Below are 25,901 nucleotides of genomic sequence, written 5' to 3' on the forward strand. Positions count from 1 at the left end.
TATTTTTCCCAACATGACCAATCATCCATAAACAACATCCTACAACTCATAGACCATGATCCATATGTCTAAAAATAGACATAGTCTAAAAATAGACTTTGCGCCAAAAATAGCCTGCGGGCCCACTTAGTGAAGGCGACTCCTTTCCACTAAGCTCCATCATCTTGTTGAATTTTCAACACTCCCTCTCAACAAGATATGTATTATCTGCAACCCCTATCTTGCAACTCTGGAATGTTCTGCATGCAACACATTTTCCTGGTCCACTTGCTCCAACAACACTTGGAAAAAAAACACTCCCAATTGACCACTCTGTTGGGCTAGGAACATACTCTAATGCTGAAGCTCTACCTTCTACTGACAAGTGCTCCCTCTCTGACATCTGCGCTACTATAACATCTCCATGCATCTCGCACCATTGCACACTTCTCTGTGCCACCTAGCACTGTGCAAAACACTTGTGCCTCTCGCATTGCTGTAGCCTGCTAGCTATGCGCTGTCCTGGGATTCCCTACACTGTCGCTCTCTCTGCCGCTCCATCCACATCTGTCTCTACCCAATCAGTCAGTTCCTGCTACTCCACATCAGGGCTCTCGTAGCAAGGTCTCATCCAAGAGGTTGGGTACCTCAAGGATCTTGCCCCTCCTCTTTGGGACGATCAATCCACATCACCCCACCTCCTACCTGGAGGTATGGCTACATACGATCCCTCAGCCCACCTGGCTCGAAGTTTCCCCCTACTGGAGGTCTTTGCATGGGTGGATGTCTCTACTCGATCTCCTCTCAGCTTGCCTTATTGTGGCTACTCCACAACCTCCTGAAGCTGCTGCACCAATTGTGGCTCCTCCACAATCGTCTGAGACTTCTTCTGGCTCTGCTTGTTGAGTGGTAATATATGCTCCCTCTCAACCACCAAGTCTCCATCAGTTGCCTCGATGCTCAAGGCTTTGCATGCATCTTGAACCTCAAGAGCATACAGGTTCTTGACCCACGAACCAATCTGCTTCACCTGTCTAGTGATGATGTGTCTAAGGAAAACCTTTCCCTTACTAAAGACTACATCATAGCCTCTGTCTTCTAGTATCGTGATCGACACCAAGTTTCTCTTCAGTCCTAGTACATACTTGACATCGATCAAGGTAAGGCGAGCTTTGTACTCCCTCTGAAAAATAACCGTGCCTACACATGAGACATTATACTTCTCATCATTACCCATCGCTATGAGTATCTAGAGATCTTTCTCCTCCAAAGTACTGAACAAACTCTTGTCACCGGTCATGTGGAAAGAAGCTCCACTGTCAGGAAACCAACCACTTCCCACCATGGATGAAACCATGCATGTGAAGAGTGTGAAATCCAACTCAAATTGTGAAGCAAGTGCCTCACCTTCAGATCCTTCCCCGGATCCCTTCTTGGACTTCTTCTTTGGGCAATTAGTAGCATAATGGCCCAACTCATGACAACGAAAGCATCTCACCTTCGACTTGTCAACCTTCTTCCCATCATTGGAAGAACTGGATTCCAAAAGAGAACCCTTCTCCTTACCCTTCTTCACCTTACTCACTAAGGCACAATTCTCCTCATCATGCATGGATGAAGAACTATCTTTGCTGCTTCGTCTGATCTCCTCTTGCACAAGATCCGATCAAAGTCTCTCCCATCGTGGAAATTTCTCCCGACCATTGACAGAGTCCTGATAGGAATGCCAACTCTTCGGAAGACCAAGGAGAGCCAAGCTCACCAAGTCCTCATCATCGACAGCCACCCCCACACTTCCCAGCTCATCCCGGCATTGGGTGAACTTCATGAGATATTGGGGCATACTGTCTCCATTCTCACACTTAATGTTTCTGAGTTTATCCTTCAACGCCAACTTCCTCTGGTTGCTCTTACTTTGGAATAGATCTGTCAATGCTTTCCACATCAAGTATGGATAAGCCTTTCCATGTAGGCTGGACACTATGTGATCCTTCACGCTGTTGAGCCTTAGTTTTGGTCTTATTTTTGCTCAAAGAAACTTACTTATTCATCTATTTTCCATCCATTTTCCCTTCATTTATCCCATTTTGATGTATATTTGATATCCATTCAGGTATTTAATTTTAATTTTGCAATTTCTAAAGTTTTTATCAAAAATTGGATTTTAGTGCAAAATTGGCAGATTCAGAAATTCCCGTAATAGCTCTATGGTTGATATGGTTGCAGGACACTTGGGCACGAATGGAATGCATGGATGGACAGCTTGGGAACTAGGACTAAGCCAGCAATGCTTAGTTTGAACTGAACAAGCTTTATTAGGCCCATTTGGTGCTAGTCAACCATCACTAGTCATGCAGGAATCCCATAGAAATAGGGCTGTTTTGAGTTTTCATAGGAATGGTCATCTTTCTTGGGTTGGGGATAATGAATTCGACTTGGATAGGTGGATGAGAGTAGATGGGTTTGTTTGAGTGATTATAGATCATTTTGTTCATGAGACTTCTTATTTAAAGCCAAAACTTTGATGGCTTATGTATTGATTTTTGATATACTTTTATGCTGAGACATCTTTTGGATTGAGAAGTAATTTGAAAACTTGTGTTATTATTATTTTGCTGTGCAATGCTATGGATGTGTGGCTGATCTAAGCTTCTGATATCACCTCTCAAAGTGTGCAAGGCAAGGGTGGAGGGCCCCCACTCCAAGCTAAGTACACTTCGATAATAAACTAGTTTTATTTCATTGCAATTTGGTTGATTGTAGCACTAGTTTTTCAAAGCTTTATTTCAGTTTGTTTTATGGTTTATGCATAGTGATTGATTTCATTTGTTAATAGCTTATTCATCACTTTATTGAGTTGGAAAAACAGATGTTCAAGTTGGACATCCCTTCTGCTAAATGATGAATCAAAACTTGTTCCTTTTTGTTTACATGCAAGCAGTTTTATTTCCATTTAGATTTAGATATTGAGACGAATGAATTATGATGGAATATCTTATGTGTCTCTTAAGGTAAGAGCTTCTTTCATTTATAATTTATGCATCTTGAGCTTTTGGTTTCAATCTCTGATTCATTAAGTGATAATTGAGGTGAAGGTGGACTTCTTGAGGTCAAGAACCCTTTCAATAATTTTCTCTTTTTGAGCTGATTGAATTAGAGTTATAAGATGTATTATCTTTAGTTTTTGAATAGCTTATCTTTCAAGGTTTGGTTATATCTTATCTTCACATATAGTGAACTTGCCTCAAAGCATAAACAACCCGGATTGATAAGAAATAATTGTGTTAATTTAGGACCATAAATTAGCTCAACATTTTGGCGCCGTTGCCGGGGAGGCAAATATCGGCATAGTCAATAGAAAGATAAAAAAATTCAAAATCACAAAAACATTAGTTACATTCCATTTTAGTTATGTTTCTTTATGCCTAGATATAGAGATCCTCAAGGTAGATTTATTAAAAACCCCCCAACAATAGAAATAGGATCATCACACACTCTTGTTACTGGGAATACAACAATTGAGGAGTTGGTAGAAAAGCAAAGAACTGGCCAAAGATTAACCTTGATTGAAAGGCAAACTTTGTTAGCTTGGGAAGCAAAACAAAAATTCTCCACTTCCGGAAAACAAAAAGAGAAAGGAAAACAACCTGTTTTTCCATCCATCGATCCTCCTATCTTCCAACAATTTGAAATTCCGCTTGAAATTGAAATAAATCAAACAATGGCAGAAGAGGGACATGGATCCGTTATTCTTACTCCTGAACAACAAAGAGCTGAATTTGAAAGACAACAGAGAGAATGGAGAAGGAAGAGAGAGGAAGAGGCAAAACACGAAAATGATAGGAAGCTAGAAAACGACCGGAAAAGACAAGAAGATGGACTTGACCAAGAAACTACTTTCGGTTTTCCGATAGTAGATACAAGTGCAATATTGGGAGAAGAAGTAAAAATGAAAAACATTCCACCTTCTGTGTTGCCAAACTTCTATGGAATGTCTACAGAAGATCCTGATTCATTCATGTTTGAATTTGATATCTTATGTAGAACATATGGCTATACTGATGATGTTCATAAGCTTTGTCTTTTTCCTGCAACATTAAAAGCAGCAGCTTTGAAATGGTTTATGAGTTTAGGAGAACAAACAATAGCCTCCTGGGATGATATGCGAACCGTCTTCCTTAAGAAATATCAAGCTTATTGTAGATCTAGAGATTCAAAGGAAGATGTGTTTAGAATGACACAACAAGAAGATGAAAATTTAGAAGAATATTTAGAAAGATTCGCATATAACCTTCAGAAGTCTAAACAACATTCTCTAACTCAAGAAACTGTTTGCACAATCTTTCTCAAAGGTGGAAGGGATGAATACCTTCACATTTTGAATGTGATGGGCAAAGGAGATATTTCAAACCTTCCATTCGATGAAATTGTCGAGTTATGTCAGAAATATTCTAGAGGAAGATCAAAAACCGGAAGAAGGGAAGTAAGTTCCAAAGCAGGAAAGTCAGCTGCAGGAGGGATAACAAGAGCTGAAATAGGAAGTCTATTGGAAAACTTCAAAACAGATCTTTTGAGTACATTGGGAACACAAGTGGATGTGCTAAAGGCAAACAAGAAAAAGGAAGAACAAGAACAAGCCTTAGCAATATTTTGTTCAAAATGTAAAAAGAAACATCCTTTGAGAGACTGTCCTTTGGATAGTATTCAGGTTTGTGGTCTTTGTACAGGCAATCATTCCACAGAGAGTTGTGTAAAATTGAAAGAGTTACAAATAAACTCAATGGAAGAAGTGCCAGGAACAGAAGGTTTCTATTATGTTGCACCACGGAGACCATGGCCACCTAGAATGCCTCCACCAAATCAGCCACAATTCCCTCAGCAAAATTATGCTTATCCACCTTATAATCCTTGGACCCCTCCAATGCCATGGCAAGCTTGGCCTCCACAACAATATTCACAACAACCTGCACAAGGTTGGAGAGGATATAGTTATGGAAACCAGCAACCTCAACAGTATCAACAACAATACCAGCAACAAAATCAACAACCATTTGCATATCCACAATATCCGCAATCCATACCCTTTCAACAACAACATTCTGTATATCCGCCATCCATCCCATTTCCACAACAGAATCCTCCATCGTTGTTGACCCAACCACAACAATTACAGCTACCTGCAAATCAACCCAGACCAACTCAACTGCCAGCCCAACCAATGGCCAATCCAAATAACAGGGTGGACAAATCTGCATACACTGTAGAGGAAGCAGCATGTTATCCTACATATTCGATCCTTCCTCTTGATGATGTCCATCTAAGGTCTAGAAAAGTACTTAAGAAGGATTCTCCTCCAATTATAGAAGAACCAGCTGAACAGGGAGAATCATCTGAAACATCACAAGCTGAGGTACAAAATCAGAAAGGAACAAATGTTACAACACAAACACCACCTTATCCTGAAAGGTTGGTGGAGCAACAAAACCAAATAACCCTTCCTGAATTTGATATCTTAGATGAGTTAAAAAATGCATATGTCAAAATTCCTTTATTAAAAGAAATTAAAGAAATACCAATATATGCAAAAACAATAAAGGAATTGTGCATTCAGAAAGAAAGAAAGAAAAAGGATCCTATAACCATCCAAGTCATTGGTAAATTAGCAAGTCTCATGTCTACTCAAACTATAGTAGAAAAATATATTGATCCTGGTATCCCAATGGTTACCATATCAATAAATAATTTCTCTGTACCAAACACATTAATAGACTTGGGAGCAGCTATAAATGTAATGACAATGGAGACAATGAAAACTTTGCAATTGAACAACATTAGATCAACTTCAACAGTATTGGAATTAGCAGATAGATCTAAAGTTGTTCCTGAAGGAATGTTAGAAGATATCATAGTCTCCTTGGATTCATGGGAGTATCCTGTTGACTTCTTGATCTTGCAACCAAAGACAAACTTGGGAGGACATCCTCTGATTTTAGGCAGACCATGGTTAGCCACTGCTGATGCCTTCATAGGATGCAGATCTGGAAGTATGATAATTTCACATGGAGATGAAAGGAAACATATCACTCTTTATTCACCTGCACAAACCACTTCTTTAGAATCAATACTTGAAACTCAGGAAAAGCAGCAAACAAAAGCAGTTTTAAGTATCAATCAATTCTTTGATTTTAGAGAAGAAGAAGCGAATGAAGATTTGATGGACCTTTTTATCTCAGAACCAAGTATCTCAGAGCAGCTTAGAGAAGCTCAATATGAAGCTGCAAACGAACTTTTGAATCAATGTTTTCAGGAAACCTGTACTATTCAAACCTTGCAGAAATCTTTTACGGAAATCTTTCCTGTAAACACTGTCTCCACACCTACAACAAAAACAATTGAGGTATATCCTGGAAAGCAATTAAACATTGGAAATCAATTGCAATCAGCACAAGAGCAAGAAGTAATTGCACTATTACAGAAATATTCAAAAGCTTTTGCTTGGGATTATACTGATATGCAGGGAATTCATCCTAGCACATGTATCCACCACATCTACACAGATGACCATCTTAAACCTGTAAGACAACCTCAAAGACGAATGAATCCAATGATGAAGGAAATAGTGAAAGAAGAGTTACAAAAATTGTTGCAAGTTGGATTCATTTATCCTATTTCAGATAGTCAATGGGTTTCTCCACTGGTTATTGTGCCAAAGAAAAATGGAAAATGGAGGGTATGTGTAGACTATCGGGAATTAAACAAAGCTACACTCAAAGATCATTTTCCTCTACCTTTCATTGATCAAGTGTTAGACTCATTAGCTGGCAAGAAATTTTTCTCCTTCTTAGATGGGTTTAGCGGATACAATCAGATCAGAATAGCAGAAGAAGACCAAGACAAAACAACATTTACTTGCCCATGGGGAACCTATGCATATAATGTTTTTCCATTTGGTTTATGCAATGCACCTGCAACTTTTCAAAGAGCAGTACTTGCAATATTTGCTGATCTAATTCATGAATGTGTAGAGGTATACATGGATGATTTCATAGTTTACCGAAACACATACAATGATTGTTTAAACAACCTTGAGAAAGTCTTAAAGGGATGCATTGAAACAAATTTGTCATTAAGCAATGAAAAATGCTATATGATATTCACAGAGGGAATAGTTCTGGGACACCACATTTCTGCTTCAGGAATAAAGGTGGATCCAGCCAAGATCCAAGTCTTAGTGAACTTAATGCCTCCTACAACACAGAAAGAGGTTAGAAGTTTCTTAGGCTATGCAGGCTATTATAGACGATTTATTGAAAACTTTAGTAAAATAGCCCAACCTTTGTTCAAATTATTAGCAAAAGACATCGAATTTCATTGGACAAATGACTGTCAAAATGCATTTCAAATTTTGAAAGAGAAATTGTCTGTCGCCCCCATTCTTCGTGGACCAAATTGGTCCTTACCATTCCATATCTCAACTGATGCATCTGATATAGCAATAGGTGCCTCTTTAGGACAGAAAGAAAACTTGTCTACTTATGCAATATACTTCATCAGCAAAAATCTAACACCTGCAGAAATGAACTACACAGTCACAGAACAAGAAATGTTAGCTGTTATACATGTAGTCAATAAATTCCGGCACTATATAACAGGATATCAAGTTTTCATCCATACTGATCATTCAGCAATCAAATATTTGATGAACAAACCAATCACTAATAGACGAATAACAAGATGGTTACTGTTATTACAAGAATTTAATATCACAATACAAGACCGACCAGGAAGAGAAAACCAAGTGGTTGACTTTCTGTCCCGCATACACTCACCCTCTGATCCCAATCCAGTTGTAGATAACTTTCCTGATGAACACCTGTTTGCCATCACAGTTAAAACACCATGGTTTGCAGATATTGCAAACTATTTGTCATCTGGAAGGTTTCCAGCTCAATTCACTAAAAAGCAAAAACACAAAATTGTTAGAGCAAGCGCTAGATATACATGGGTCAACGGTGATCTATTTTACACTGGTTCAGATCTAATAATTAGAAAATGCGTACGAGAAGATGAAATATTAGACATTCTAAGAGCATGTCATGATGAACCCTGTGGTGGCCATTTTGCAGATAAACGAACGACATATAAGGTGCTGCAGATAGGCTATTACTGGCCATCCATCTTCAGAGACTCTAAGAAGTATGTCAAGCAATGTGATAGCTGCCAAAGAACAGGACGACCAATAACATCAGATGAAATGCCACTGAAGCCACAGGTTCTCATAGAACCATTTGAGCAGTGGGCACTTGACTTTGTTGGACCTATCAATCCACCATCAAATGGGAAGAGGTACATCTTAGTATGTACAGACTATGTAACCAAATGGGCAGAAGCAAAAGCAGTCAACAGAGCAACAGAAGATGCAGTGGTCACCTTTCTTTTTGAAGAAATCTTTGTCAGATATGGAGTACCTAGACAAATTGTAACAGATCAAGGAACACAGTTTACATCAAAGTTGGTACGAGATCTCACAGAGAAATACAAGATCAAGCACAGGAAATCGACACCATATCATCCACAAGCAAATGGTCAAGTCGAATCAACAAATAAAGTCCTGGAAAATATTATGACCAAGACAGTACACATGAATAGAAAGGACTGGTCTGAAAAACTAAAGGATGCGCTCTGGGCCTATAGGATTACTTGGAAAACGACAACTGGTTTCAGTCCATACCAGTTAGTATATGGGAAGGAAGCCTTACTTCCTATAGAGCTTCAGATACATACATACAGGCTAGCAGCTGAGTTAGGACTCGACTTGACAGAGGCACAACAGCATCGAATCATGGAACTGAATCAGCTAGATGAGCATCGTCAGCAAGCTATGGAACATACTACATTAGTGCAACAACAAAGAATGAAGTGGCACGACAGATACATTAAAACAAAGACATTTCACAAGGGAGACTGGGCATTGCTTTTCGAATCCAAATTCAAAGACTTCAAAGCAAAGTTCACAACACACTGGTTAGGCCCATATGAAATTGAAGAAATCTTTGACAATGGAGCAGTAAGAATCAAGACAATCGACCAGGATTTCACCTCATTTACAGTGAATGGACATAGGCTCAAAGTTTACAATAGGCTTATCAGTAAAGAAGCATTTATGAAACAACTGATCGAAGACTCAGAACTGGAACTCATGGCGCCAGATGCGCCATCTTCCAGTCAAATAGTTGAATAAAATTAAAAAAAAAAAAAAAAAACAAAAAAAAAAAAACAAAAAAAAATGAAAAAAACATAAAAAAAAACGAGAAAAAATATATAAAAAAAAACATCAAAATAAATAAACTGTTTGCAAGTGAAAACCAGGCAACTGGCACATTGCAAGCATGAATTCATAGGGGAAAACCAGGGAAACTTGGACTCTATGAATTCTTTCTACTTGTTCTACAGTTCTCTGATCTCTTTACTGCAGGTACACTCCACCAACCAATGACTTGAGGACAAGTCAACTCTTCAACAAGGGGGGAGACTTGCATTTGCTTTTAAAGTGGACAGCTGAAGTTGCAACCATCAGTTCTTTAGCTGGAAACAAGACCTGTATTGTTAATAGAAGGACCTGATATACCAACTCATTGCCAGGGGACCTGAAAGACCTACCAATGTCAACACAACATGTGCATCTTTTGCAAGCAGAACAAGGGACCTGAAACAATGCATCATTACAGAGGGACCTGATTATCAAGCCAAGATTAGAACCTGAAGAACAAGGAGCAGCAATAAAGTCTACATTGGAATCCATCTACAATCAATTAATTTCATCCACTTGCACAGCTATCATCAATAATTTCATCCACTTGCACAGCTATCATCAACAATTTCATCCACTTGCACAGCTATCATCCAGGGAAGTATACATACATGGTCATTTTGTACTTTAAAAATTCAAATTTTTTGTAGAAATTCTTAGTTTTTGTTAAAGTTGGAATTAGTACCTGAGGATATTCATTATCATTTACATCCTATATTCCTATAACCCCTATACATATAACCCTATTCCCTTTTATTTCCATACATTCCCCTCTTTTCACTAACCCTAATACCCCTAAGTAGTTTTCTTTGCAAGCTTAAAAAGGCCAAACTAGGACAACTTTCAACCTGCACATACAAGTTCATGCAACTCAGAGCATTAGTAATGGGAATAATTTTAAACATGACCCCAATGGTCATTTTAAAATTATAAAACTATGTTATATCAAGTCAAAACAAAAGCAAAACCTATGCGCTATATGGAAATCAACAAACATATATACCTACGCGCTATGTGGAAATCAAAACATATATATATACCATAATATATATGGACATATCAAATAATACATAGACCGAAGGTTGACAAAGGGAACGAATGCATTATCAACTGCGCACAAGCTATATGGTAAAGGGTATGTATTCATGTTGCATATATAAATTTTTTTTTAATGCGCATATGGTATATGGAAAGGCTGCGCATATGGTATATGGAAAGGCATATAACATGGTTACAAAGCAAAGGTTGATGAACGATAATGAGACATGGTGGAAGGCCGAGCATGAACAAACGATGGAACGGTGGGCATCCAAACATCATAGCACGGAATCATTACACAGTGGGCAAAGGAATACGGGGTAGTGGAGCATACGACGGTAGGTGTAACAATGAACCATGGTAATCAACCACATACGACAACCGGTCAGCAATTTACACAGTGGCATGGTGATTTATGCACCCATTGGTTGACACAATACGCAGGGATCGTGCATACCAAGCCACGACTCATCGTCGTCATGACACAGTCGGGCGACTGGTCAAGAGGACGGCCATGTAAGCCATGACCATTCAACCACCAATGAAACACATTACGGTACAGTCGAAAACGGTCATGAACACCAACCGAGCCATGAATAGTTTAAACTATAACCCTGTGTTGTGTTCAACCGAATTCCTCATCGCTGCATAAGCTCAGAAATGGTGTTTGAGGCTGCCGCCCAGTGAAAAAGAAAAGCGCATTGAGTCAGGAAATTTAAAGAGGATAGCTGTTCCGAAATTAATGGTTGCATAACGGATTTCCAGGGATCTATTGAGGTAAGGTATGATTGATTTACAAGCTTGACACAATGAACCAAAGCTAAACTCGCAGTTGTTTTTAATAACAATCGTTTGTCTTGCCACCAGTCCATTTGAAACGGTTAAACTGAAGTTTGGAGCGCCGATATTCCTCCAGGTGCTCGGTGATCAAAGGTAAGCCACAACCATAGCCCCCAACTTGGTGATTTTCTGCATAGGAAGAGGAATGAATCCTTAGTGGATCAGTGTTCATTTAAATGTGACGGATTTGCATGGTTAACACGTAGGCTTTGGCAATAAATATGGACTTGTATGACTGTGTCGTGTCAAACATAGCCCATAAACTAAGGAAAAACACAGTGCCGTGTTGTTAAATGTGGAATGGCGGTGAATGTTAATAGGAATACTGTAGAATGCCATTATCAAATGCGCGTTGTTCATTTGTGTTGATATATAGAAGCGCTGTGTGTTGACATATAGTTGTGCGCCGAATGAAAACAAGCAGTCAAGCACCATATGCATCCCTTGCTGCGCGCTAATTCATATCAAAACAGAGGATTAAAACAGAGGGTTGTTATGAAGGGAATGTATATCAAATTGTTTGCATATGCTGTGTACGTTTTGTTTTGAGCCGAGACAGCTGAGAGCGGTGTTGCAAATTTTTCATAAGCCCAGGATTGTATTTTGCCAAAAAAAAATTGTGATTTGTTTTTAAGGCCATGAGCATGATTTCAAATGCAATTATGTTTATTTTCAAAGGCTGAGCGTATGTGAATAGCCCTTTTTGTTGCCATGCTAAGACTGAATTGCCCTCGTGCTCATAGCCCTGATTGCACCTGAGTTAAGGCCGAGGCCGTGCGCATCATTGTTGCATAATACACAGTCAATGTTTTTTAAAAAATGATGATATATTGGGCTAGGCCGAGAGCATTTTTGCACATCTGTTAGTGAGGCCGAGAGCATTTTTGCACATCTGTCAGTGAGGCCGAGAGCTAAATATAGGTGCATTACATAGTTTTCACTGTTAAAACATAAACAGTCATCAATGATTTGAATTTTGGCAAAATAAAAATAATCAGGAACATGAATGAACATCGTTTGCATGTATATTTTTGTTTTCAAAAACAGGGGGCAGTATATTAACAGGGTATACAGATATTTCTTGCATTGAACAGGGTTTAAAACAGTGCTGTTGCAAAGGGAAGAGTCAAACAGAGGTGAATTAAGTTGATTGAAAAAGGAAGGTAAGGTTCTTCGCCTTCAGAAATTTCATTTCGAAATCAAACAAATAATTGCATCTTTCTTTCAAAATGAAATTAGTAACAGCAGAGGAATTTATTCATTGGTTTACAGAAGCAATGTCAAACAGAGTAGAGCCAAAATTCCAGATAGAGAGTTGGGGGAAGGAAACAATAGAAAAACTTTATCAAGCAGGGATGATCAGTTTCCTACAAAAATTTGATGGCCACTCTGAACAAATAACCAGAGAGTTTATAAACAATTTCAATCAAGACCAGACACGGGTGGGAGATGTCATCATTCCAGTAACCCAGGAATATCTTTCCCAAGCCTTAGATCTGCCCATGATAGGTGAGAAGTATTACAAAGGCCTGCACTTTAAAGAGAAAGCTTGGACTTTCTTTCTAGAGAAGAACCGAAAGGGGACATTTGACAGGACAAAAGGGATACCCAGGGAATGGTTTAATGAACCATGGGGTGAGTTGGTTTTGGTTATCCAAAAATTCTTGACCTGTGATAGGGGGTATAGCATGGCTCACTTGTATCATGTCAGACTTCTGCAACATATAAAAGGGGATGATAGGATAAACATGTCGTATTTCTTATACAGGAGCCTCTTGAGAATGATAGAAACAGTCAAACATGAAAACAGGCCTAAAGCAGGACAGATGTACCATCAAGGATTAATCAAAATCCTAGTTGAGTATCAGGTGAGATCACAGGGCATAGTGTGGCGAGAATTCATAGCTAAAAATAAATTCATTGAACAGGTTCATGAGGTACAGGACAAAACAGAGCAGGAAAACAGAGGAGTAATGAACTCACCCTTATATCCTAGAACAAGAGCCAAACAACAGAACAGCATGGCCATGCAAGAAAATGAAACATCTGTTATGTCTATTCCTAGGCAATTTAGGAGTAAGAGTCCTATTGACTTAGAGAAGGAAGTAGAAACATACTCCCCAAGACAACAAGAAGAAAATGATCTTGCACAAGAGGCATTTGAGAAGGATTCTTCCTATAATGATGCAGCAGCATCACTTATGAAAACAACACAGGATTTTGAGAGAGAACTTAACTTAGGAAGAATCAGAGATCTAACTGACCAATTGGAAATTAGCAAAATCTTAGAGAAGCAATTAAAGGAAGAAAATAAGGCAAATAAGAAAGATAATGCTAAATTGGTCAAATAAAATGAGAAACTGAATGAAGAATTGGGGAGGCTAAAGAGGAAAAATGATCTACTCTCTAAGCAAGCATTTAAGTGGCTAAAGGAAAAGAACATGTGGCAGGAAAAATATGAAAAACAAAAGGTCAAAGCAGCTTTGTTTAGGGAGAGACATGATACAGGTTTGGACTGTTTGGCCAGGGCAGCACAGCAGGAGGCATCTACAGGTACAACATCTACTTCAGAAAGGCGAAGGTCAAAGAGGAACAAGCAAGCATGGGGACATGCTTGATGATAAGCAAGGGAGAGATGTTGAGCCTTAGTTTTGGTCTTATTTTTGCTCAAAGAAACTTACTTATTCATCTATTTTCCATCCATTTTCCCTTCATTTATCCCATTTTGATGTATATTTGATATCCATTCAGGTATTTAATTTTAATTTTGCAATTTCTAAAGTTTTTATGAAAATTTGGTTTTTAGTGCAAAATTGGCAGATTCAGAAATTCCCGTAATAGCTCTATGGTTGATATGGTTGCAGGACACTTGGGCACAAATGGAATGCATGGATGGACAGCTTGGGAACTAGGACTAAGCCAGAAATTCTTAGTTTGAACTGAACAAGCTTTATTAGGCCCATTTGGTGCTAGTCAACCATCACTAGTCATGCAGGAATCCCATAGAAATAGGGCTGTTTTGAGTTTTCATAGGAATGGTCATCTTTCTTGGGTTGGGGATAATGAATTCAACTTGGATAAGTGGATGAGAGTAGATGGGTTTGTTTGAGTGATTATAGATCAGTTTGTTCATGAGACTTCTTATTTAAAGCCAAAACTTTGATGGCTTATGTATTGATTTTTGATATACTTTTATGCTGAGACATCTTTTGGATTGAGAAGTAATTTGAAGACTTGTGTTATTATTATTTTGTTGTGCAATGCTATGGATGTGTGACTGATCTAAGCTTCTGATATCACCTCTCAAAGTGTGCAAGGCAAGGGTGGAGGGCCCCCACTCCAAGCTAAGTACACTTCCATGATAAACTAGTTTTATTTCATTGCAATTTGGTTGATTGTAGCACTAGTTTTTCAAAGCTTTATTTCAGTTTGTTTTATGGTTTATGCATAGTGATTGATTTCATTTGTTAATAGCTTATTCATCACTTTATTGAGTTGGAAAAACAGATGTTCAAGTTGGACATCCCTTCTGCTAAATGATGAATCAAAACTAGTTCCTTTTTGTTTACATGCAAGCAGTTTTATTTCCATTTAGATTTAGATATTGAGATGAATGAATTATGATGGAATATCTTATGTGTCTCTTAAGTTAAGAGCTTCTTTCATTTATAATTTATGCATCTTGAGCTTTTGGTTTCAATCTCTGATTCATTAAGTGATAATTGAGGTGAAGGTGGACTTCTTGAGGTCAAGAACCCTTTCAATAATTTTCTCTTTTTGAGCTGATTGAATTAGAGTTATAAGATGTATTATCTTTAGTTTTTGAATAACTTATCTTTCAAGGTTTGGTTATATCTGATCTTCACATATAGTGAACTTGCCTCAAAGCATAAACAACCCGGATTGATAAGAAATAATTGTGTTAATTTAGGACCATAAATTAGCTCAACACACGCCCTCCAACAGAATCCTTCGACACTTTGCTATCTTCTTTTTCCAAGCATCACCTTGCGCAGTATCAGCAGGCTTTGGGACATCAGCCTCTATGAACTCCTTCAGCCCATTATCATCTAACACAACCTCCATCCTATCTTTCCATGCAATATAATTCGAGCTGCCTTCAAGAACATACTCCAATCGCAATCCGTTGAAAGACATTTCAACTTTGACACCAAGAAAACACTGCTGCAAATTCAAATTCCACCAGTTCAAAACTCAACCACTTCTGATCTAAAATTTGTGAGAAAAAATTATTTCTCTTATAGAGATTGACTGTATGGGCATTCACTAGATATCTCACCTTCCAAAGGAAGGATGAATCCAGAGGCTACCTGGCCCGATTACAGACTCTGCCTGAAGAAATAAGATGTAAACACTTTCTGAATAATAGTCTGATGATAAACTCTGCTCCGATTCCATATAGAAATTTTGAATAATAAACACTTATTCAAAGAGATTATCTCGATTATACACTATTGCGGAATACATGTATAATACATAACCTCCTCTATGTTGATCATCAATTTAGCAGCATTAAAAACAATGAAACATCAATCACATTAACACATTAACACAGTATGTAACCCGGGGAAAGCTTACAGTTGAAAACCCCACACTATTTGTATATTAATGATTGAGAACATGTAACAATACATAGTAGAATACTCCTCACAAGTATCCAGCACTATCTCCACCTGTTACACACAAAACTAGCTCAAATCCGAACAAGTCACAGGTTCAAATCTCCTCCGCTGCTTTGCCTACCTCTATTGCACAATACCAAGTGAAAATCACGTGAGCACAAGCTACAATTTTCTTGATATTGGCCCACACTACCAGTCCTCATTGGCATTACTCAATCCATGCATGTGCATCTCATGCACAACTGATAGTCACAACTCACCCTTTCACTTACCTCTAACACCTATCTCTGTTGAACTATCCATGCACTGAGTTAACTGATGTATTATTTAGTTTCTTTATGAGTTAATAATTAGTGAATTAATTAATATTTAATTCACACAACTGATCACTAGTGTATTTTTTAGTTAGACTAAAATACAACTAGTTCAACCATGTCAAACTGAACACAACTCTATCAACTCCACATCCAACTCCACAGAACTCACATGCATGAGTTCTAACTGAAGTCCTCCATGCAATAGCTCAACTGACCCACAAGAAAAGTGTATTTCATTCTGACAGCTGCATGTGCCACATCTGTAGCCCAACTAAAGTGCTCCAAGAGAATAAGATAATGTTTAGAGTCCAAATATTACTAAGGGCTAATAATATTTGACTGTTTCTATTTTTAGCCTGGCAGTCTAAAAATAGACTTTGATCACTCCGCTGTGAACCAAGAATAGAAGTCCATCTATTTTTCGTAACATGACCAATCATCCATAAACAGCATCCTGCAACTCATAGACCATGATCCATATGTCTAAAAATAGACTTTGTGCCAAAAATAGCCTGTGGGCCCACTTAGTGAAGGCGACTCCTTTCCACTAAGCTCCATCATCTTGTTGCATTTTCAATAGAGGTGGCAAAGATTGTGGTGCAATCTCATATGCTCTTGGCATGAGATCAATATCTTGGTCCTCCAACTCCTATTTTGCCTTCATGTTTATCACCTCAACTACTTGCTCAACTTGTTGAGTCAATTCCTGAACTTGCACCTGCTCACCCTTTCTCTACTGTCTTAACCTATATTTTCACAGTTTTCTCTGTCAGTGCACCTTGTCCTTCTTCCTATTATTATTTCTGCCTTTCTTCCCTTTCTCTCCTCATGAGCTCTTGTTTTTATTTTAACTTCTTCTCCATCTCCTTCAATTTCCTTTCCATCTCTTCCAACCTTTGCCTCTATCTTCTCTTCCACTCTCCTTTCATGTTGTCACCTCTTTGCATCTATCTCTAAAGCTACTTTCTTAAAAAGTGGACCTTTTTTTAACTTGTAACTTTTCTCGGCCTCTATGCCCTCAGAAATATTCCTCTTGCCTTTGCCTTGCACTGGTTTTCTACTCACTGCTATCATTGTTGTTGATTCCTCTGGTGCTATTGACTGCAGCGTTGCTTTCCATTCTCCAGCCATGCTGACCAGTTTGAGCCTAGAGGAGTTGCAGCAATACCTCCAAGAATCTTCCTCTGGCCAATGACATGCCCCGTGGACACATGGGAAGTACACCTTCACATAGTGGCTCTTGCATATGTAGTGAGGATCATATGGCTTGAAACTTTTGGTGCCAAACCCAAAATTCTTCAAGTCCTTAGCCTCGACATCTACATCTTTCAAGGTACGGATCTTGTACAACCCAATCTGCAAAGGAAGAGTGGGCCATGGTGCCTTCTTCCTCCTGTGCAGTCCTACTAATAACCCTGTGGGAATGTGGTATGCAACCTCTTGCATGACCATCTTGTCCACGGAAAACCTTGGTAGCTCATGCAGAGGCTTCTCTGAGCCGAACATCCCAGTGAAGGTGCCACCCGGTGAGGCTTACCAATCTACAATGTTAAGCAATGCCTGCATAGCTTCTTGGGACATGTAAGGTGGATCTTGTTTGAATATCATACTATACAATGGGGCGATGAAGTGGTCAAAAAGCCTTGCCATGACTTGTCAGTAGCTGCACTCAGGGAAAAACTTGCAATAGATGTTCACATCTTCCTTTGTTGGTGTCCATGTCCAACCCATGCCAGGGAACTTTTGTTGGGCACAGATTGCATCAAGAAGGTACGCAAACATAAAGAATATTGCTTGGCCATCATTAGGTGGATTCTGAGCATTAGACACATGCACTTTAGCTAAAGAGACAATGTGTCTGACCACTTGAAAGGCCATCCCTCATTTTCCAATTGATCTAACATAATAACCAAAATCTACGGGAAGGTCCTCGTGCTCTCTTGACCATACAAGTGACATGCAAATATGAACAAGAGTTGGTAGGCCTTCCTGAGTGACTTCATCTTGTAGACCTGGTTGGGTGTCTTGAACTTTGATGGCTCTTTTACCCAATGCTTCATGATATATCTAGTGTTTACATTACTAATGGGAGTGAAGAATAGTGCATCCATGTAGTTCACTAGCTACGACAAGTGATACATCTTATGGTAGTTTTCTGACCTGAAGGTGGCAAGCTATGTTCCACTGGTATTGCTTAATGTGATTGTCTCAACATTATTATGTTAAACAATCTAGTGAATTATGTCTACGTGCAGGAAAGATGGGTACCTGCATGCAACCATGTACAAGTATGACTTGTGTATGTTGACATAGACTTGTCGATCTTCCAGATCTTCCTTGAAACTTCCTACAAATATTTCCTTTATTTCTTGCCATGTGATCTTCATGTATTTCTCTAGGAACAACTGCTTGTCTGCATAGATGGGCAATTCATTGGCACCTGTTCAACCATGTCTCCAGTGCTACTCTCTATAGTGTCCTTTGATCCAGCTCTCTTAGAAACCATGATGCCTGTTCTACTAAGAAACTTCTCAAAAACTAATGTACTTGGAGATAGAATAAACACTCATGGTAAGCAAATGTCAGTTTAAAAACACTAAGAACTTCAAGGATCAATCATGCAACAAACTGGGTGACTTATAGGCAAGATTGCGTAGTAGTGACTCTCAAAAGTTGGGAGATTGTCAGCTAGAATTGTGCATTGTGCAGTCTTAGCTTCCAGTGAGACCTCCTGCTAACTAGAACTACATAGAGTGTAGTCCAATGAGGCTCACTGTGGACTGGAATTGCGCAATGCACAATTCATTCCATCTTGACTATTGGTTGGGACTGCGCATTGTGTAATCCTAGTGGGCAAGACTGGGCACTGTCTCCCAAAACTATGTATAGCACAGCATGGGGCTAGTGACAGGCAGCTTCTGCACAATTCCTTGAGCCAAGGAAAATCCTTAAGGTCTAGGAATGCGCAATGCATGTAGGGAGAAGCAAGATATGAGACAAGGCATCCTAGATCTACCCAAGGGAAACTTGAAAATGAGTAGATATGAATGCATGAGTGAAGTATGGTTAAACTAGGACTGAATTATCATGCATGCAATCAAAATCAATGTAAGAATTAGTCAAACAGGTGAACAACAAAGCTGGTGGGGATAGTCGCCGCAAAGACGACTGTTAGTGCAAAAACAATGTTATGCATGCGATGCTTAAGAAAGATAATGAAAAACTTGAAACAACACTTCTACAAGTTAAATAAAACTAAAATGCAAGTGGTCGTTTAGTCAAACATGCTAAACAACACTCACACAAGCCAAGGAAATAAAAGCGATGGAAAAAGTACCAAAGGCCTTGAAAAGAAAAACTTACCTGAAAAAGTTGTGCTAACTATGCCGAAGGTTCCTATATGCCTCAAGAATGGTAGAGCTCCAAGATCGAATGTGTAGAATGAGGTATGGGGCATCCATTAAATAGGTTTGGTAATTCAGGGTTTATGATGCGCATGCCAAAAATCTAGGAAAAAATGACAAGTGGCAGGAAGTTTTTAAAAATGACTTGAGTGTAACTCCTGGTGCTAAAAATAGATCCCTATTTTTTAGGGACACTTTTGCTTCTTTTTTTCTTTTTTTGGGAAAGGTTTCCATTCATGCTAGAGAAATTGCGTAGTTCTCGAGGGAATCGAGCAATTTGATGGCACATGCATTGGACAATAATTGATGGAATGCTTCCACGCAATTCTTAGGCTGAGTTGCTCTAGCTATATCTCATGCTCTATGTAATTTCCCAGTTGAAGACAAGTTCCCAGCTCAGTCTGTGTAATTCTTGAGTCGAAGCCTAGTGTCAGAATGTTCTACAAAATTTTGGAGAACAAGGTTGACTACGGGGCTGCTTTGTACATTTCCTGAGAGCAAGGAAATCTTCCAAGCTACTCTATGCATTTCCTAAGAGAAAGGCAAGCTTCCAGGCTGCTCTGTGCAATTCTTGAGAGCAAGGCAAGCTACCCTCTAGGACTGCATAGTTTTTCCAAGACTAGACAAGAACTAGATGTAAACCACGTCATGGGGTCATCTTGTTGTTAGTCAGCAAAGCAAGTAAGCAAACACAAGTTGCAAAATGAAAGATAAACTTGAGTGAAACACAAGTACTTGAGTTGTGTAAGACAATCTGCTAAGATTTTGAGGAGGGAGGCTTGAAAATAAAGGAAAGGAAAAATTTTGGAGGGTGGTTGTAGCCGCTACAACATTATTGACACACTGGTAGAACTCCAACTCTCTGTATGGGCTTTGTTTCATGTAAAATGAGTCTAACTCCTCCGAAAGTATTACTCGATTCTTCGATCGTCATGGCTTCTTCACTAGCTTGTGTGAAAGATATAGTCCCTACCATTCTCTTGATCGGTTAGCAGACATACCAAGCCAAGTCAACTAAGTTGTTTCGATTGGGGAAGAGGGGTATACTCATGCACAAGTAATATAACTGTCAGAGTTTTAGTTTCATCTTTAGTATTGCTCCCCTGCCAGCAGTCCTAGACAGTACCCTGACGGAGTCACACAGGGACACAAGCTTCACTCCGTTGCTAACGAGCCTGGTTAGTACCCTGGTGGAGTTACATGCATCACCTCTCTGTGTAGGAAGACTTTCTCTTCTTTTTCCTTCATTTTATTTTTATTTTCAAAGAACTTTGCATAGGTGCTTATTTATTTCATGACGTGAAAGAGGGATCCGGACTTATTGAGAGAAGTAGAGGTTTCCCCTTCAAAGAAGTATGCTATATATACCACTGACATACTTGTTAAGGTTTTTCCCCCTCACCTTACTCTACCTGACTGAGTCGACAAGGGTTAATTGGAAATAGAGAAACCCATTCGAGTAGGAGGTACTAGTTAAGACTGCAAGCATTGTGTTTTCATCATGATTCACTATGAATAGAATGTATTTTCCATTATGGTAACATCGACTGAGGAAAACAAGTTCTTCATAAAGAGAGAGGACAACATAAAACCAATTGTTGATAGTTGTACAAGTCCTCTTGTACTTCACCTTGCTTGTCTCAAGAGCCAAACATGGTTTCATGTGAAGCTAAACCTTTAGGTGCATAATGAGCAAACAAAACAAACAAGGAAAGGAAAAAAGTAAATGAAAGCAAAAAAAGTAAGCAAAGAAAAACATGAAAGCAAAGAAAACAAGAGAAAAACACTACTCCTACTCCTACGCTAAACAATGTATGGGCCTACTCATGTGAAATGATATTCCCAATGCAGCCACCAGCACATTAGTTGACCCATTTTGGTGAAGGCACAGTTGGATAGAAATATATACAAGTAAAATAGCATGAAAGAAATATAAAATGATGAATACCAACACGCTTGAAGTATGAAAGTGTCCACAGAAAAGAAAAGAGTAAACGTGCAAGACAAACATTCTACTGACATACCATGGTGTTGCAACACAATGTGCACTATCGATGAGCATGTACACTCTTTTGACCATGACAAATGAGAATACATGAAAAAGGAAGACAACTTTCACTTAGAAAGAGTGCTCGTTGTGTATGATTCCTCCAATGCATGAGTAATAGGATGTGTGATTTAGGTGTAGGATGTGAAATATGTAAACTAGATTGATCTTCAATGCAAATAGGAGAGTGATGAGGATCCTGGTGTGCTTCAACAAATTTCTGATCGGAAGTGGAACTGACCTAGAGACAATAAGGACCTAACATAGCCATTAGCTCGGGCAGAAGTGCCTCGACAGCTTGAGGGGTTTCCACTTCATTAGAAGGTAGATAATTAAAGACCAGTGGCTTAGAAATATCAATAGAAAATGAATCAACATTGTGATCGAATGAAGGAGAAAAGAGATCACAACAACCATGATCAGAGAATTCAAGATGTTCATTGGCATCCTCATGATCTGACAAATCATACAGAGGCATTGATGAGAAACAAGAATGTTCACCCTTTGAGTTTCTATAAAGAAAAGATGATATATTGGGTGGATTTGGAAAGAAATATGTGTCCTCTCTGCATTCAAATGAAAAACTAACATCCGGTGTGTTCTGTGGATGATTGGAAGTAAAAATATCCAGGGATGGATTTTCATAAGACAAATCAGAGATGGAAGACTCACAAAAGATGTCAGGGAAGAGCAGATGAGTTGCAGACGGAAGGATGTCATCCTTCACCGCATGTTATTCTTCAGATTCTCACACATACTAATCATAAATGACAACACAGGTTGGTTGCTCAACACAAAATCCGTCGACAACTTGATCCTCGTAAACAACACATGTGGAGTCTCGAACGGGAGAACACATCACAGTAAAATACAGAGGATCAACAGAATGAGAGGAAAGAGGTTGAGAAAATGAGTTCACGTGACAACCAATAGGCTTTCAAGGCAAATCTACGTAGATTTCCAGAGTAGGTGGGGTGGGAGGATGTGATAGCTCAACAGATGGGTTCACATTCTCTCCCACATCGCACTACAGAGCTAGAGTTGTTTGATGAGAAGCAGACGGAGGGTCACTTGTGACAACAACATTTTCTTTCTCTGATTTGGCATCTCTAACACCGAGGTATGCTGGGAGGGGTTCAAATGATTCTAGCACATGTTTTCATATATGTTAAGAATATACTAAAATATTTCCATGAGAAATTTCCAATCGATTTCATCTTCTAGGATTTCAAAAGTGAGATTTTGGAAGCGCTTCCAAAATTAGAAAAGGGATTCACCAGGTGTTTTCCATAATTCTAGAATTATTTTTATTGAGTGATTTACGATCATAATGATAGAAATCATGGGCCAACTCTCTGATAACCTGATCATAATAGTGACTATATGGTGTAAGCAATGTGACACACCATTATAGTGCATGTACTTGAAACGTGAATGCAAATAGTGAGTAGGCAATGTGATCCTCATGGATTTCATTCCTTTCATAGAAGCCCGTGAACGTAACTCCATGATTAAGGAGATCCTCTGAAACTTCAAAATCACGTCCATGAGCTAGACATGTCAGAGGATTAACTATAATGTAAGTCATGAAATATGCGCAAAGATTCAAAATATAATTTGAGGACTCAACTTATAATCTAGCCCTCCTTCTAGTGCCAAAAATGTTGATGGTGTTGGACCCACCAACATGTCAGGGGATCTCCCCAGTAAGAAGTTACAACTAGACCTCAGATCGTTTGGAGTAGGAGTCCCAGCAATGGCTAGTAAAGCAATGCCTTGACTGTGATAGCGCACAGAGGTAAGTATGATATCTTTGTTGGAAGAAAATGTGTGACCTTGCAACGATTCAACTGAGATGCATGGGGGTTCTAACACATGGAGGGGAAAATTAGGTGGGTCCCTTAGAATCCTATAATAGTATGCAACCTGAAAGGAACACATGAACAGAATGACAACATGTCTACAACAAGATTCATACAATTGCATACAAAATCATTCATACACAAATGCATAAGCTAAATAACGTACATTGCTAAAGCAACCAGAATAGTACAGCTACAATAACAACATATGCATGAAAACACGTTGGATCTATTATATATATTATCAAGTGAAAGTTCCATCCATACATACACCATTGACAACCACTAGCCCCAATAATGGAATGTTACAGTCAACATCGCTTGCTCCTCCAAAGAGATGTACTTGCTCTACACTACGGAGAAGCCAAGGCTTGTCACAATACTCTCCAAGCCTTCTCTAAGCAATGCCTAGCCAAAATCTTGTCTCCCAAAATCCCTACCATGAGTTATGAGGTTTTATTTATAGAAAAGGGTTGGGTGACCCTTGACATTCCCCTTTGACTCTTGTACTAACCTAATGACACTTCACATTACAATAGTGACTGTTCACATTCAACTAATGACACTTGGAATTTCACTTACAAAATGTTTACAATAATACAATTTCCACATATGCCCTTGTGGGACAAAAATAGGCTTTAGTTAGCCTGACAAGCCATACAAAATCACTCGGGGTCTTGTGGAAACACCAATTCGGTAACCTCCTTGCGATGGTCTTTGATTATGAACTAATAACAAGCTTAGTACTGTGTTATTGTGTCCCCATACTATTTGGTGACATATTTGTCAAAGTGAACTCTTACCTCCATGGTTTCCGGGTATATGGTTGTGAAAACTCTATCCAACTCGTCCTGAAGCATGTGCACCACTGTCCTGAGTGTGGTTGGACCACTGATGTACCTTTGCATGTTCTTTGCGCTGAGCTACAAGTCACCACTAGTGGCTTCATGCATCGACTGCTCTATGTACTTTTCGACATCTAGCATGACTTGGTTCTTCCTCATGGCCTAGGTGAGGGTTACGATGGAAAGGATCTTGTGCGTTCGTACTATGACATCCAAACTCCTGAATAACTATGCATTGAAAGCCTCAATACTAGTGATGAGTAGAGGGAACTTCTCATAATTCCGGATCAACATACGAATCCATGCTTTATCTAGCTCAGCCTCTGGCTGCATCCTCTTGTCCAAGTATAGTGGGGCTCCCTTATACCTCATTGTCCATTCTTGCATGAGCACAATAACAATGTGAATGTCTTTAAGGGTTTTCACTGTCTGTGTGCACTATTCTTGAAAGTTCTATAGATGGACAACCACTTTGTGCATGGTGAAAAATCTTCTATACACTGTCCGCATGGTGGCCTCCAAATTTTATATCTCTGCCACTATTGATTTCTTCATCTCTGTCATGGAGGATCCTCCGATCTGCTTTGTTCCCTGCCTGGCCTCTTGGAAGTCCTTTGCCATTCGACCATTCTCTCTTATCATGAACTTGACCATTGAAATCATGGCTTCTGCATACATCTTAGAATCCTCTTCCATGACAACTAGATGTCTCCTAACATATGGTAAAATCACCCTTTCTTTTATGTGCGCAGGTGACGTATGATCATCGAGGAGCTGCTTTCTTCGTGCCTATACAATCCTCTGTTGCGACTCATCAAATTCCAGATTGTACACATCCATCTACGGATCATCATCAAGGAGAACAACTTATCCTTACTCTCTCGAGAATGGTTGTGATTCTGGAGGTGGATGAGACTGTGGTGCGACCTCATATGCTCTCGGCATGAGATTGGTGTCTTGGTCCTAAAGCTCCTATTCCATCTCCATGTCTATCACCTCAACTACTTTATCAACTTACTAAGCTAGTTCCCAAACCTACACTTTCTCACCCTGTTCATCATCTTCTTTTTCTCTCATCCTAAGCTCTTGTTCTTCTTTCAACTTCTTCTCCATCTCCTGCAATCTCCTTTTCATGTCTTCCAACCTTTGCTTCTCTCTTCTCTTCTATTATACTCTCCTTTCACATTGTCACCTATTTGCATCTATCTCCAAAGCTACTCTCTCAACAAGTGGATCTTCTTTGAACTTGTATCTTTTCTCAGCCTCTACGCTCTCAGAAATATTCCTCTTGCCTTTCTCTTGTGTTGGTTTGTTGCTCCCTGTTGATGTTGTTTTTTCTTCCTGTGGTGCTATTGTCTAGAGTGTTGCTTTCCATTCTACAACCATGTTGACCGGTTTGTTGAGCCTAGAGGAGTTGTAGGAATACCTCCAAGGATCTTCCTCTGGCCAAGGACATGCCCCATGGTCCTCTGGGAAGTACACCTTCACACAGTGGTTCTTGCATATGTAGTGAGGATCATATGGATTGAAACTCTTGGTGTTGAACCCAAACTTCTTCAAGTCCTTAGCCTCGAAATCTGCATCTTTCAAGGTACGGATCTCGTACAACACAATTC

This window comes from Pinus tabuliformis, chromosome 4_1 (assembly GCF_031772625.1).
Source record: "Pinus tabuliformis cultivar Carrire ecotype Pingquan chromosome 4_1, CPIR1, whole genome shotgun sequence".
Lineage (NCBI taxonomy): Eukaryota > Viridiplantae > Streptophyta > Pinopsida > Pinales > Pinaceae > Pinus > Pinus tabuliformis.